A 15,824-nucleotide genomic window follows, 5' to 3' on the forward strand; every position below is an offset into this window, starting at 1 on the left:
ACCTTCAATATCTACTGGAATTTGACAATCCACGGCACCACTAAGGCATTGCCATACTCATTTGGCTGCAAAGAAAGGTTGAAGCTTACTACATGGAAATGTTGGTGGTGAAGCGAAGTGAATTATTAGAGAGAGGAGAGTACCTCGATCGCCCGTCTTCGGGAAAGGGCAAGCTTGATAAGGGCATTGAGGTCGAGTAACTATGAGTTGATTTCAAATTTGTTTTTATTCTTCATGAGAGACTTCTTTCAAGTTAGTTCGAATCTAGCCAAACCGCAGTAGCTTTGGCAACATGAGGAGATTTGGGCACCCTGAGGTTAATGACTTTGTTTGCATTATGGACAATGCCTACGGCAGAGCACATATACTTGCAATGGAGAAGGCGATTCGGGAAAGCTTGAATGGAGTCAATCAATTTACGCTTAAATTCCACACAAATTAAATAACTTCTAATTTTTGAAATTTGTTGATGATGCAAAATTTAATTTTAGCAAATTGGAATTCTACGAAGCATTTCAACAAACATATAACTTGCATCGATAGGTGTTAGAACATTTTTATTTCTAAGAAAACCGATTTTTGTTCCTTTTAGCTAGTGGATGAAAACCATCGATTTCTGAAAACCGATGGTTGCTCGACACATATATTCACCAAAATTAAGAAGAAAACCATCGGTTTCTAAAAAAACCCAATACAAGTAAAGGAAAAAAATCAGATTTTCGTACCTTATTTCGTGCTAGTTGTGAGAGAGAGTCCCAGAGAGCGGGACTTCCTTATCTATCGCGTGTGTCCCTACTTTTTTTTTTTTTTTTTTTTTGTTTTCTTTTGCCAAATTTATTCCGAGATATTTGATATAATAGCAATTATATCATTTGAGTGCCGAGATATTTGGTATAATATCAATTATATCACCAATACTGAGATAAATTAAATTTCCTATTATATCGGTTCCATAATGTTGAGATAAACGACATTTTCTATTATATCGGGTTCCATAATGGTGAGATAAACGATATTTCCTATTATATCAGTTCCACACCACCAGTGGTAAAATCCATATATTTTATCTCGGTTAAGTAAAAGGCGAGATAACATATTTATACTCAGAGTTAGTACCTAAGTTATGGGACATATTATCTCATTTATAGGACATATTATCTCGCTTATCAGCATAACCGAGATAAAGCTAATTTTAGAACTGAGATAACAACCCCTTTTTTTAGTAGTGGGTCCAGATTCCAAGATTCAGATTCCACTCTAACCCCCAAACCTCTAAAGATTTGGTTCATCTTTATCTCCTGAATGAGATATTTTTTCTTACTTATCTGTTATCTGTTGACCAGAATGTGCATGTTTAATTAAACCTGTGCCAAATGCACCTATAAAACATCTGGATATGGACCAAGTCCGGAATCATGTTGGGTTGAATCCAGAATGTTGGGCCAGAGTCCAGAAAGGTGTTGGGCCGGATCTGGAGTGTTGGGTTGAATCCAGAATGTTGGGTTGGAGTCCAAATATGGGAGAATGATCATCTCCAAAATGTGTGTTTTATTACCCGTATATTGCTACATTACAACATTTCTTACGCTTAACGAAAAGACAACTCATATCTTTTATTGCCTTTTTTAGGTTATAGAGTATTTCAGACCACTTATCATAAAAGCTGCATCTTAACACCAAAAGGAGCTTTAATCATGCTTATTATGAAGACTAGAAGTTGCTATGGAAAAGTGCTGAAAAAATCAAAATCAACGGTCAAAGTTAACGGTCAAAATCAAAGGTCAAGGTAAAAGGTCAAAGCCCTCAACTCAGAAGACCAGAGATGGCCCTTATCTCAAAATACGACATTCTCCCAAAACCTACTTTGGTCAAGAAGAAATAAAAAAGCAAAAGCAAAAGTGACGTGTGAGGTGTCTCATTTGTAATGGAGAAGGGTAAATCTGTAAAAGGCAAAAGTAGGGGAGAGAGAAAGCATCCATTGTCTTAGTTAGGATCCAAACCATTTGATTTGTTTAATTTCTTGTCTAGTTTTTCAATTCAAGTTTTTACTTTATTGTTCTTCATTTCCTTTTAATTAAAACTTGTTATTTTCCTTTGTTCTTATTTCAATCTTCAATCAACCTTTCTTTCAATGTTTTCAAGTCATTTCAATACCAACAACTAAAACTTTCATGTTTCTATTAGCTTAAAACCAATCTAATCTATACCAAGAGTCTACCTTTCTTCTTCACAACTCCCAAACTCAACCTTTAAACAATTTAGAATGAATCTCACTTCTAAACAAACTCTTTTGAAGTTACACACCACTTACACAACTTCAAAAGGCGCAGCCGTCATGGATTGAAGGAGGAAGAGTGCTTGGTTGAGAATATAAGAAGGAAACATCATTCTCATATTTCCATTTCTATTTTTTTTCCAATTTTTCGTCATTTTATTTTATTGTTTTTCAGTACTGATCCACTTTCTTGCAAATCAGGGTGCGAGACCAACAAGTTGGAGAGGAGTTGACGACACATCCAAACTTCATCGGTGCCGGCGGGCGACCGTGAGCTGGCTAGGGGGCGACCACCCAGTCACCTCCAGACATGTGGGTTCAGTTTTTTAGCAGCTCAGTTGGTTTTTGATGAATAGTTGCACTCCGAGCCCAGATTTTGTAATAGGGTAGGAAAAATCAGTGAAACTTGTTTGTAATAGTTAGAGATAAAAAGAAAAATGAAAAAAATTAGGAAAAATTAGTTTTTGATCGATTCCTTATGATGAACATGAGCTAAACTTGGTTTAAGTTATATATTTACCAAGGGATTAGAGTTTTAATTTCCTTGGGAAGTTCAAGTGTGTGAGGCAAGTTGTGGATCATAGCTCGCACACTATGAATCAACTTGGTAATTAACACTCTAAGTCCATTGACTCTAGTTAATCTAGCTTATCAATCTAAAACTAGTTAATCTATTAGATTAGTATAATATTAGTTTAGTTTTAAGTTTGGGCTCTTGAAGACAAAGTTATATAAATTATCAAAAACCCAACTTGTAGGCTTTTTAAGTGGGCTTTTATTGTAATTTAAAACAGGGTAAAACTCGAAAGGTTGAGCCTGATTCTTAGATCACGGGCCAACCGACATCGCCTTCTCTTTAAGCAGCGTGTAAGCACGGCTTGAGAGGTAAATTATAAACCTCCTCGAAGACCAAGTACGATGATACATTGTGTGTTCAAGCATGCACTACAAGAAAGCATACTTTTATCCACGGCCCAAATCCGTGGGCAAAGAGCTTTAGCCACGGCTATTAACTGACGCAAGTCCGTGGGGTTTTGACCTGTCGGTAAAAGTTTAGCTACAGCCCAAGACCGTGGGTAGATGCGACGGTCCATGCGACAGCTCAAGCCGTAGCAACTTCCCACTAAGAATGACCGTGGGGAAAGCCGTAGCAATTGCCATAGCTTGTGACCGTGGCGTAAGCCGTTGCAAGTTCCACTGAGGGTGGCCGTTGGATAAGCCGTAGCATTCATATATTGTGAGGGAGGAAGGCCGTGGCAAAAGTAAATTTGCTACACACATTTTTGTACTGTAACTACAGATAGTGGTCGTGGTCAAAATGTTTCAGATTAAAAAAAAAAGAAAAATATATATAATTATTGTTTTATCCTTAACATTCAAACAGTAGACTTCACATTATTCGGAATCCACTCCACAAAGTAAAACAAGTTCTTGACTTCTTGTTCTGCACATTAATCATTTGTTCATCGACTTAACTTCCTTAGTACTCATTTTCCCATGGAACATCGCAGATACAGTCAAGTACCTCCCATATCGTGGATCAACAATGCACATCATGTTCTTCGCATCCCACATTTGTTAAGTAAGCTCCGGCACAGTCAAAGCCCTATATTGTTGAGAACCACGTGAAGTAAGTGGTACAAAACCCACCATAAAAAAGTGAAGACGCGGAAACGGGATCAGATTAACAACAAACTTCCTTAAATAAGAGTTCAACTGTCCTGGGAACCTCAAACAACACGTCACACCAGACATAGTAGCAGATATCAAATGATTCAAATCTCTAACTATAAATAAACAAATCGAACCAAGAATAAATTTCTAACCTTTAAAACTACTAAATAAACAAAACACAACAGGTTTTAAAAAATGCTTACAGCTAGGAGTAGTGAGTTAAAGAGCCTCATTATCAAGAACCATACACTCATCAACATTCTCAACCAACTGATGAACAGACAACGTCGCAATATAAGGTTCAACGACAATATCAGACACTTTCGGCTTAAATGGGACAGGGAGGATATGGGAATGCTTAGTATAGAGAACAGGCTCCAACTCCTAATTGCATTTAGTCCCCCGAGCATCTGGTATCAGTCTTGTAACCTGTTGAAAACAGACCATATTCATTTGATCAATTGAATCCTTATACAAGTCAGATGGCCTTTTCTGTAAGTATTCAACTTACCACAAGAATTTGAGGCTTCACACTCAACCTTTGCTTCTTAATCCTGAATAGTAATTCCTCCTCCATTGCCCTCACTTGATCCAAAATATAGACAACCTATTTTCATGGCACATTTCCACTTACCCAATGGAAGATTATTAACTACTACTACTAAACTATTAGACTTAAACATACCTGACCACCAGTATCAGGCAAGCCAAGGACATGTGCTTGCCCGAAGTAGCCATGTATGGAGAAGATTACAATGTTGAATGTAGTCGGAAGCCTGCTACAGAATTTCAATGGATCTGGTGCTTGGAGTACCTCTAAGAGTAATCCCATTGTTTCCTTAATAGTTTCTGCATTATCCCCCCCATCCTTTATCCAAACCCCACTCCGTGAACCTGCATACATGTGACAACAGGGCAGCAAAAGTAAGGGTGTAAGGACATCTGCTTGACAATAATATATACAGTGAAACATAGTGAAAATACTCACCTTTGCTCGAAGTTCTGATACGGTGTATCTTTTGGGAGTGAACTGAGGTATACATCTGCCACAATCAATGCGACCTGAAGCTTGTTGACGGTGCTGAGAGTCTCATTGATCATAAGACTGTGCGAATTCAAATACCAAGAAATGGATAATTATTAAAATTGAAATGAAGACACAATCATTTTTACTTCATAGGAGAGAATCATCATCTAGTTCATAGTTGGATTTCGGAAGTAAATACCTCTCCAACATGATTAAGGGCAAGTAAGTAGTCTAGCAAAGGTTTAGCACTCTCTGAGTCCCCGTTCAGCTTCGAGGACATGAACTTAGAGATATAGCTGACTCCATTTCCAATTGACGAAGAAAAAAGCCAAACGAGGCAATGAAACATCAAATGCTCCAAAGTCTACTTCCAGTGCATTTTCATCTCTCGCCCTAAGAGTCTTTAATGTTAACATGCACTCTTACATCTACCTTAAACTAAACCACATCTAAACTTACAAAATATAAATTAATGATGACAAAGAATAATAGAAAACAGATTTTATTTTAAACGAAACCATAAGAAGTTCCATCAACCATCATATTAGCCACAACTCAAGTACTCAAATTGATAAATATAAGAATGAAAAAAAATACCATTTCTCATCATATATTGTGTCTTTGAATTTCAAGTACTCTGTAGTGGTTATGCTCTCTACTTTCAAATCATCGGCGCACACCTTAACATATTCCCAGAATCCAGGATTGGGTTGTCTTGGCGTAATATAAGGAGGAACAACGGCTGCCTCCTGCGAGTTTTAAATAAACGATTTCTTCACATTAGCGACATTTTTCAAGTATATAAAGAATATTGATAGAGTAAAAAAATATGATTATAAGCACCTGAGTTGAAGATAGGATGTAACCAAGCACACTCTCCACTACTTTAGTTCGCTCGGCTTTGTCCTCAATCGACCTCTCAAGTTCCTCCATTATATCTTTCCTTTTCATTAACCATTTCCCCTTCTTGACAAATCTGTTTTTCAAATGTCTCTTCAATGAGAAACCAAGACTAGTTCAAACAACACAAAATGATATTTAACCTTGAAGCATACCTTGCGAAGCATCGCTTCATATGGTACCAGCTCTGCCTCAACCCTTCGGGCATGCTATCAGCAATATAATCTGATCGTTTAAACAACAATGTAGAAGTCATTAATAAAGATACTGAAAAACCCAGGTAAAAGAATCAATGATAAAAACTTTGTTATGTTTGTGTCAAATGAGGATGACTATTTATAGAGTTAAAAAGGTGTTGCTTACCCTTTGATAGAACAGCTTGGAAAAGATATCATGGGACGAAAATGGATCCGAACTTTGTGGTTGTGAAGGCAATAAGAAGAGGAGAAAGCACATTTAAGAAATCAAGAAACGAATTCATCAAAGAGAAAAATACTTTCAGTTTAAAAGTAATATTGGTTCCCAACTTCTGAAATTTCTAAAATGGGAAAACGTATTTGCGGAACAACAGCTATTATTCGCTGCTTCTTTGTTATACTTTTGTTTCTGTAGTATTACCCGCCAAAAAGTTCAGGTAGTCCTGGTTCTATAGTCATATAATAATGTAGTTTGGTAGCTTCCACCGTTTTTCCTTCCTACCATGGATTTGCCACCACTGTGTCCAATTTTTAAGACAACACTAAAATCAATCATATATCTCGGAATTTTCTTGTTTTTGTAAACGGTGGTATCAACTGAAAATGCACTTTCCTTTTACCGCATTTTAGATAGCTACTTGATCTTAAACTAGATAGTGTAGTTCATAATTTTGTTTATTTGTGATCTATGAGCATGCGAAGTGAAATGGTAAATATCAGATACCAGACATCACGCTGCAATTGTAGTAACTATAATCCCCACCATCTAGACATAGTGTGGGGTCAGGAGAAAGTATGGGGAACATACTGGAAGAAAATTTTATGGGTTGGAGGAATGTTATACATATTACCGTAAAAAAAAAACTTCTAAAAACAGCTTCAAATAGAGCTTAAATTTCTCTATGTGTTCTTTCCTAGATAAAGGAGATCAGGGGTGCCGTTTGGGTCGAGATGTTAAGGAGGTTCTATAACGTACCATGATGTTAACCGAATAAAAATAAAAATTTAAGTGTAGAGCTACCATAATTTTTTTCTATTTTCTTATTGGTAGATCCACAATACTATCAGTTAAAGCTATAGTTCACAAATCACAACCATTCTTCAAATCCCTATGAAGTGTCATGGTGGCATTTATTTTAATCTACTTAAGCCTTGAACAAGAACATTGATGGGTGATTATAGTATATAAGGAATAGATTCTGTTTATATTGTTACATATGTAGACCTCTACTAGTTCATTAAGTGCAAGTAAAATAAGAATTGATACCTGTAGTCCTAGTTAAGGCTTTTGTATGACCATTATGTGAAATTAAGTATAAAAAAGAAAAGACGTAATGACATAAATTTCAGTTCATAATAGCAAACTATAATGTGAAGTCAAAAGTGAACATCCTCTCTAGATAAGATAGCAATCAAACCTTACATTCTCCATTCATCAAAATAGTTGAGTTGACTCCGAAGTGCTTCTGCAAACTCTATGAGTCTTTCCTTCTCCATCAACTACATTCCAGATAAGGAAATTGAAATATAGGTGAAAGAGAAAGTGAGAATGAATTAACAGAGCATGAATTGGACATACCAATCGATCACAGGCATCGTGCAAAGTCTTAGTCTTACTTGCAACAGCCTGATGCTGAAGCTGCAGTTGATTGAAAAAATGAAGGGTTTCATCGACCGGCACAAAAAAAAACAATAGGGCGAGTGAGCATATAGATAAACATAGATGTTTGGATATATTAATTACCTGATGAAGTTGACGCAAATTTGCCCGACCTGCTAAAAGCAGTAGCAAAATCAATGCAAATATATTTAAACTTTACAGAGAAACTAACGTTCATATACAATGAGCCATGTTGAACAAAAAAGAGAAAAGGAAGTGAAACAAAAAAGGACTTTGCTTCTGTAGTTCTGTGTAACTTGGTGACAGCACAAGATTTTTAATAAGAACTGAGCTATATCAAGTAATGTTTTTTTTGGAGATGGTGAAGGAGATGGTGATTGGGGAAAGATGAGAATGGACTTTGGTTTTGAAGTTGCCTACGTACCCAAAGATATTGCTTGGGATCAAGTCTCGATTGCGTAGTTCTGGAAAAATGACGAAGGTTGGATTTTATAGGTAGCATTGGTGATAGTTACTTCCTCGTTCTCCAATATTCCAATCGTGGGATGAAGTTGGAGAACTGGCGGAGAACCGTCCAATCATGGGATGAAGTTGGAGAGCTGGCGGGACAACTGTCAGCTCGTGGGATGAAGTTGGAGAACTGGTGGGGGAACTGTCAGATCGTGGGATGAAGTTGGAGAACTGGCGGGAGAACTGTCGTGGGATGTAGGCTTTGAGTGTGGGCTTTTTCATAGATAAGCTCTGAGCGTGGACTTTTTTGTAGATAAGCTTCGAGCATGGGCTTTTTTATAGATGAGCTCTGAGCATGGGCTCTGAGCATGAACTTTTTTTGTAGATAAGCTTTGAGCATGGGCTCTGAGCGTGGGCTTTTTTATAGATGGGCTCTGAGCATGGGCTTGTATTGAATTGGGCTTTTATTGGGTCACATTTGTGGGGGCCGGAACATCGCCCTCTCTTTGTTACATCGGCAAAGCCAATGTGGCAAAGAAGGCAATTGGATTTTTGGAAAGTAGTAGGTTTTTTTTTTTTTTGCAATTTCAATAATATTGGCTATTGATGGTAGTTTAGTAAATATAAAAGGATCAAAGAGAAGAAAGTGGTCTGCATTGGTATTGGGCTTTTGTTAGTGGGCTAATCAGATATAAAGATTGCTTTAGGATATAAAGATTGCTTTAGGATCGGTAAAAAAGGTGTGGATATCACAACATCCAAACATGTGCAAGTTCAACGTGTACTAACCAAACATGATCCAACCGAAAAATAATAACCAAAAAATTCACACATGTGCAATGTGAGCGGCATTTATGGGATCCGAGCGGCAATATAAGCAGTGGAAAATTTGAATTGCTCTGAAAACACACATCCAGAGCATTTCAATACAGCGGCATTTCAATTCGAAAACAAACATCAGCGGCAACCTATCCAGCGACATTTCAATCAAACGGCAACATATCCAGCCATCTGACCATATCTTGGTCCCATTAGCAGTATCTTTGGCGCACAAGCTTTGAAACCAGCGTCAGGTTATAAGCTGAGCTCCAAATGCTAATTCTTGGGTGTGTTTCCGCAGTTATCAATCGGCTATTCAAAGTTCTTCAGCGGCAAAGGATCAGCGCACCAGCGGCTACTAAAAGTTCTTCAGCGATGATGACCAATCCTTGGCATCAGTTTAGATACACGGAGCACGGCCACAACTTCTCCACGATCTACCAATACAGTAAATGGCCTGAATTCGATGAACCCCACAGCAAATATTCTTGAAAAGTTTGATGTTGAGTTAACTAGTCAAGAAAGCACAAAATTTCTGAACTTGATATCCAGGAACCAAAGAAGAAAAAATACTGGTCTTGCCCGCCTGTAGGTAGTTTTTCAACTATTTTAGGGGAGCAGCGACATTGACTTCCAGTATACTCGGAGAAACTCCTTTGCCTCAAAATGTGCAATCTTTCCCAAGACTTCCGGGCCTTTCGTTTCCCGAGTTGATTTCCCCATACACCATGTCAGTGACAATACTTCCCGAATGCCCAATCTTCTATTCCTTATGTGCAACAACAACAAATAAGCCGGTCTCACATTCCATGGCAGCATATGGAAGAAGAGCAATACTTCAGATGCAACAATAATACTTGTACACGCAGGCAATTCCTTGGTCAAATTACGAAGCTTCGCCATCATGAAAATGTGAATATGACAACTGGGCCAATAACTGGGAACCCAAGGCAAACATATTTCAAAGTCCCCACTCCTCATCAGGTCAGACAAACCAATGAAGATCCCTATTAGAATAATGCTTCAATTCAAGTTTTGGACAGAGTAGGGAGACATAATTTTCCTGAAAAAATCCAGACAAAGTCGCATGGTTTTAACTTGTTGAAAGTTCTCAATGGCGGGTCTATTGGTGGAGACGAGTCACTTCATCCAGCTGCAATTCAATTACCCATCCAGCGGCAATTCAACTTCTTTTGTAAGAAAACACAGCGGCAATTCATGTTTACTATAGCCAGCGGCAAATTCAATCAAGCAGCAATTCATTTAGCTCAAACCGTATAATGGGAGGTCGGGATGAAGACTAGCAACTTGATAGATCGGCAAATTGGATTTCGAATTGGATAATTGATGATCGGGACTTTTTGTAGAGAAACTAGTTTTTGACAGACTAAACTTTAGGAGATCGTTCAAGTTTCGAAAGGTGCTCGGTTAAGGATTGCTAATTGGACAGGAATTACGGTGAGAAGTTGGATACAATTGATTGGTAATATAAGTGTTTTATCTTGTGCTGTCACCGTAATCTTGTGGCTCAAAGCAATATCCAGAACTACAATAATATTATAGTTCTTATTAAAAATATATCTGGACTTGATGTTAGTGTTGATCTTGTTTCTGTGATTTAGAATAATATTCGTTATTGATTGTTTAATGGTTCTTTTGGTAATGTAGATGGAAAAAGTTGACGATGGTGGAGATACAATGGGTTCAGCTTCTGTTGTCAAGATTAATTTTGGAGTGCCAACTCCTTTTGGTGGAAGTAGTATTGGAGTTCCAACACCTGTTGTTGGCACCAATGCTGGTGTAGCAACTTCTGCCGATGGCACCATTGCTGGTGTGTCGAGTTTAGTATCAACTGTTGTTTGCACTAGTGCTGGATTGCCGACTTCTGTTGTATAATATTATTTTTAATTAGCACCTTACTGTAGCTCAAAGAAGAGAAAGAATATTATTGTGGATGATAGCAGTGAAGATGACGAAGAAGTAGAAGGAGATGACTCTGAGGATAGTGGACAAGAAAATATTAGAAAGAAGAAAATCTTATTAAAACACTTATATTACCAATCAATTGTATCCAACTTCTCACCGTAATTCCTGTCCAATTAGCAATCCTTAACCGAGCACCTTTTGAAACTTGAACGATCTCCTAAAGTTTAGTCTGTCAAAAACTAGTTTCTCTACAAAAAGTCCCGATTATCAATTATCCAATTCGAAATCCAATTTGCCGATCTATCAAGTTGCCGGTCTTCATCCCGACCTCCCATCATACGGTTTGAGCTAAATGAATTGTTGCTTGATTGAATTTGCCGCTTGTTGAATTTGCCGCTGGCTATAGTAAACATGAATTGCCGCTGTGTTTTCTTACAAAAGAAGTTGAATTGCCGCTGGGTGGGTAATTGAATTGCAGCTGGATGAAGTGACTCGTCTCCACCAATAGACCCGCCATTGAGAACTTTCAACAAGTTAAAACCATGCGACTTTGTCAGGATTTTTTCAAGAAAATTATGTCTCCCTACTCTGTCCAAAACTTGAATTGAAGCATTATTCCAATAGGGATCTTCATTGGTTTGTCTGACCTGATGAGGAGTGGGGACTTTGAAATATGTTTGCCTTGGGTTCCCGGTTATTGGCCCAGTTGTCATATTCACATTTTCATGATGGCGAAGCTTCAGTGTACCGACTGCGGAATTGCTGCGCGTGTACAAGTATTATTGTTGCATCCCTGGCATTGCTCTTCTTCCATATGCTGCCATGGAATGTGAGACCGGCTTATTTGTTGTTGTTGCACATAAGGAATAGAAGATTGGGCATTTAGGAAATATTGCTACTTGACATGGTGTAACCGGGAAATCAACTCGGGGAACGAAAAGGCCCGGAAGTATTGGGAAAGATTGCACATTTTGAGGCAAAGGAGTTTCTCTAGATTATACCGAAGACAATGTCGCTGCTCCCCCTAAAACAGTTGAAAAACTACCTACAAAGGGCAAGACCAGTATTTTTGCTTCTTTGGTTCCTGGATATCAAGTTCAGAAATTTTGTGCTTTCTTGACTAGTTAACTCAACATCAAACTTTTCAAGAATATTTGCTGTGGGGTTCATCGAATTCAGGCCATTTACTGTATTGGTAGATCGTGGAGAAGTTGTGTCCGTGCTCCGTGTATCTAAACTGATGCCAAGGATTGGTCATCAGCGCTGAAGAACTTTGAGTAGCCGCTGAAGAACTTTGAATAGCCCATTGATAACTGCGGAAACACACCCAAGAATTAGCATTTGGAGCTCAGCTTATAAGCTGACGCTGGTTTCAAAGCTTGTGCGCCAAAGATACTGCTAATGGGACCAAGATATGGTCAGATGGCTGGATATGTTGCCGCTTGATTGAAATGTCGCTGGATAGGTTGCCGTTGATGTTTGTTTTCGAATTGAAATGCCACTGTATTGAAATGTGCTGGATGTGTGTTTTCAGAGCAATTCAAATTTTCCACTGCTTGAATTGCCGCTCAGATCCCATAAATGCCGCTCACATTGCACATGTGTGAATTTTTTGGTTATTATTTTTCGGTTGGATCATGTTTGGTTAGTGCTCGTTGAACTTGCACATGTTTGGATGTTGTGATATCCACACCTTTTTTGCCGATCCTAAAGCAATCTTTATATCTGATTAGCCCACTAACAAAAGCCCAATACCAATGCAGACCACTTTCTTCTTTTTGATCCTTTTATATTTACTAAACTACCATCAATAGCCAATATTATTGAAACCGCAAAAAAACCTACTACTTGCCAAAAATCCAATTACCTTCTTTGCCACATTGGCTTTGCCCATGTAACAAAGAGAGGGCGATGTTCCGGCCCCCACAAATGTGACCCAATAAAAGCCCAATTCAATACAAGCCCATGCTCAGAGCCCATCTATAAAAAAGCCCACGCTCAGAGCCCATGCTCAAAGCTTTTCTACAAAAAAGTCCATGCTCAGAGCCCATGCTCAGAGCTCATCTATAAAAAAGCCCATGCTCGAAGTTTATCTACAAAAAAGTCCACGCTCAGAGCTTATCTATGAAAAAGCCCACACTCAAAGCCTATATCCCACGACAGTTCTCCCGCCAGTTCTCCAACTTCATCCCACAATCTGACAGTTCCCCCGCCAGTTCTCCAACTTCATCCCACGAGCTGACAGATGTCCCGCCAGTTCTCCAACTTCATTCCACGAGCTGACAGTTCTCCCGCCAGTTCTCTAACTTCATCCCACGAGTTGACAGTTCTCCCGCCAGTTCTCCAACTTCATCCCACGATCTGACAGTTGTCCCGCCGGTTCTCCAACTTCATCTCACGAGCTGACAGTTGTCCCGCCAGCTCTCCAACTTCATCCCATGATTGGACAGTTCTCCCACCAGTTCTCCAACTTCATCCCACGATTGGAATATTGGAGAACGAGGAAGTAACTATCACCAATGCTACCTATAAAATCCAACCTTCATCATTTTTCCAGAATTACGCAATCGGGACTTGATCCCAAGCAATATCTTTGGGTACGTAGGCAACTTCAAAACCAAAGTCCAGTATCATCTTTCCCTAATCACCATCTCCTTCACCATCTCCAAAAAAAACATTACTTCCAACCCTCAACTGGTGTGTTTCGGCAAATCTTGCTGAAACATCCGCAAAGGACAATTTTGAAACCCATGGAAGGAAAAAGGAGTAGATGACCACATGGCCAAAAGAAATCATTTTTGTTATTCAGAAAATAGAGCACGCCTGCTCCTGCTGGGGGCTTCCTCTAGATGCACTGACAAGTGGTAAGGACCGGTTAACAATAGCCATAATGTGCATATCCAATGAGGACTATAGAATAGATTTCATGATCCTTCTACCCAAAAGCCTAAGGTCAACTATCTTGATTTCTGATGAAAGCCAAGTTAGTAATTGCGACACAAGTCACACAAACTCATGAAATAGATTTTCAAACACTGACCAAAATTTAGTGGGAGCTCATGTTGATCTTAGTAAATGGCAACTAAAACACTAAGACAAAATGTAACAACTCAAACAAGTTAACGAGTGCACTGCGGTACCGGGTCAAGAATAATCCCCGCTTGATGCAACAATTTCTTTTACAAATTCGAGCTCCTTAGCGGTGTTCATGGTATATAGCCCAGACCCTTTGCCTGTGGAGAAAAAGGAAAGTTAGATAAAAGTCATGAAACAAAAACCTTCCTTCAGTCTTCACACATTTAGTAAAATAGAACACGCAAGTCAATGATACTTACATCTTAAATGTCAACAATATCGTGTGAGCTAACACCTAAGTTCAGTCCATAAAGTAGACCTTGAACATATTTATAGAAGTAATCGGGGTCAGCACAAACAGAGAATGCATGAACCGGTATGACCAAGATCTCAATATCAGTGATTTCTCAATTACAAACTTGGCAGACATAACTATATAATAGCACATACTTTTGCCTTCAACTTACTCAACTATGATCCCAGGGAAAGACTAGCAATGGCTCCTCTGCTAGAAATAACATAGGAAAGACACACATGGTTTAGATTATCACCACAAACATATACAAAAATGGATTGCGGAGAAACAACCTTACATGTGCTAATGCGGTCTGCGGCAAGTGTGGTAGCTTGAAGAAAAGAAACTCCTTTTGGGCATAAAGTCGTGCAAGCGATCTTGACCTCCCCAAACTCCCATCCTCATTGCAAACAAATTCAGAATCAATGTCAGTGGATTTAACCAAAGACCCATTTTCAGATGCTTCTTCAAGTGCCTTTCTTAGCTTGTTGATTTGCAATTTACGGAGAATCGATGACGACTTTCTCTAACCTTCCTCTGTCAAGCCACCAGTCCTTTGAGTTGCCAAGAATCTGTAACAAAAAAAACACCCTTTATCAATTTCCATAAAAAAAAAAAAAAAACTTTTAATAAAATAAACACTTGTAAGCATTGCCTTTGATGTTTGATGGCTGTAGTGACGAACTATTAGAGAGGTGGTGGTGGTGGATGAACTGGTAGGGAAGAAGATAAGGAGATGGTGATAGAGGCGGTGGAAGCTAGAAGTGAGATTAGTTTCTAACTATTTCTGAATATTTTGAGTTTTTGTGGGCTGGAAATTTTGGATCTATGCCGGTGCAGTATAACCGTTGAAAAGAATCGATAGTGTCAAGATCTGATCCAACGGTCCAAACCGTGGGAACACCTACGAGTTTGGCCCGTGGAGAAAGGTTGCAAAATACTGTCAAGCCAAGCTACAACAACTATTACAATACCAACAGAGAGCAACCGTGGCTAATTATTCGACAGCTTTGGTCCGTGGCAAACGTTCCGGGTCGTCCGTGGCAAAAGTCCCATTTTCTTGTAGTGATGCTTACGTGATTGTTTGAAATTTACTTTCAGTACTGCAATTTACATTCACGTATAAGGCTGAACCCGAGCCGCATAACAACCATTGAGAAGTCATTCCCCAATGTAGGTAAATTGGGCGTTGCTTGATTCTTGAAAGCCCTAGACCAAAAAAATGAATTAAAATCAATCAACTAGAGCCTAAAGTAGTTATGCTCCTCCAGAAAAGGACAAAAATATAGCCACGAGGATTTAGAGTAATCAGTTACCAGATTTCGGTGGACCAACTACCTTCCTCACTCTTCTCCCCTAGATTCATCGTGAGTGAGATTCTTGGTAGCACACCACTTGGTGAAGTGACTGCGTACTCTTCTGAGACATGTAGTAGAGTCATCCTAGTCTCGCGCCCAATTGTTCCTCTGAACAGGGTATAGTAAAATATAGACCAAAAGCAAAGTTTTCAAAACTCCATACTTGCAAAAACGAATTTCAAATTCTTGAGCATACATTGCACCGTT

General features: G+C 38.8%; 1 pseudogene across 1 annotated transcript; it reads right to left on the reverse strand.

Annotated features, from left to right (window-relative positions):
* Window positions 1-3,623: 3,623 nt before the first annotated feature.
* Window positions 3,624-8,010, reverse strand: LOC147474702 (sucrose synthase 7-like; annotated as a pseudogene). The gene is made up of 12 exons (XR_015207692.1): window positions 7,818-8,010; window positions 7,653-7,712; window positions 7,492-7,573; window positions 6,032-6,291; window positions 5,820-5,952; window positions 5,574-5,725; window positions 5,176-5,369; window positions 4,938-5,056; window positions 4,635-4,843; window positions 4,461-4,556; window positions 4,153-4,378; window positions 3,624-4,062 (listed from the first exon to the last, which is right to left on the reverse strand). The product of XR_015207692.1 is annotated as a sucrose synthase 7-like (transcript).
* Between the last annotated feature and the right edge of the window lie 7,814 nt (window positions 8,011-15,824).

This window comes from Coptis chinensis, chromosome 9 (genome assembly GCF_015680905.1).
Source record: "Coptis chinensis isolate HL-2020 chromosome 9, ASM1568090v1, whole genome shotgun sequence".
Taxonomy (NCBI): domain Eukaryota; kingdom Viridiplantae; phylum Streptophyta; class Magnoliopsida; order Ranunculales; family Ranunculaceae; genus Coptis; species Coptis chinensis.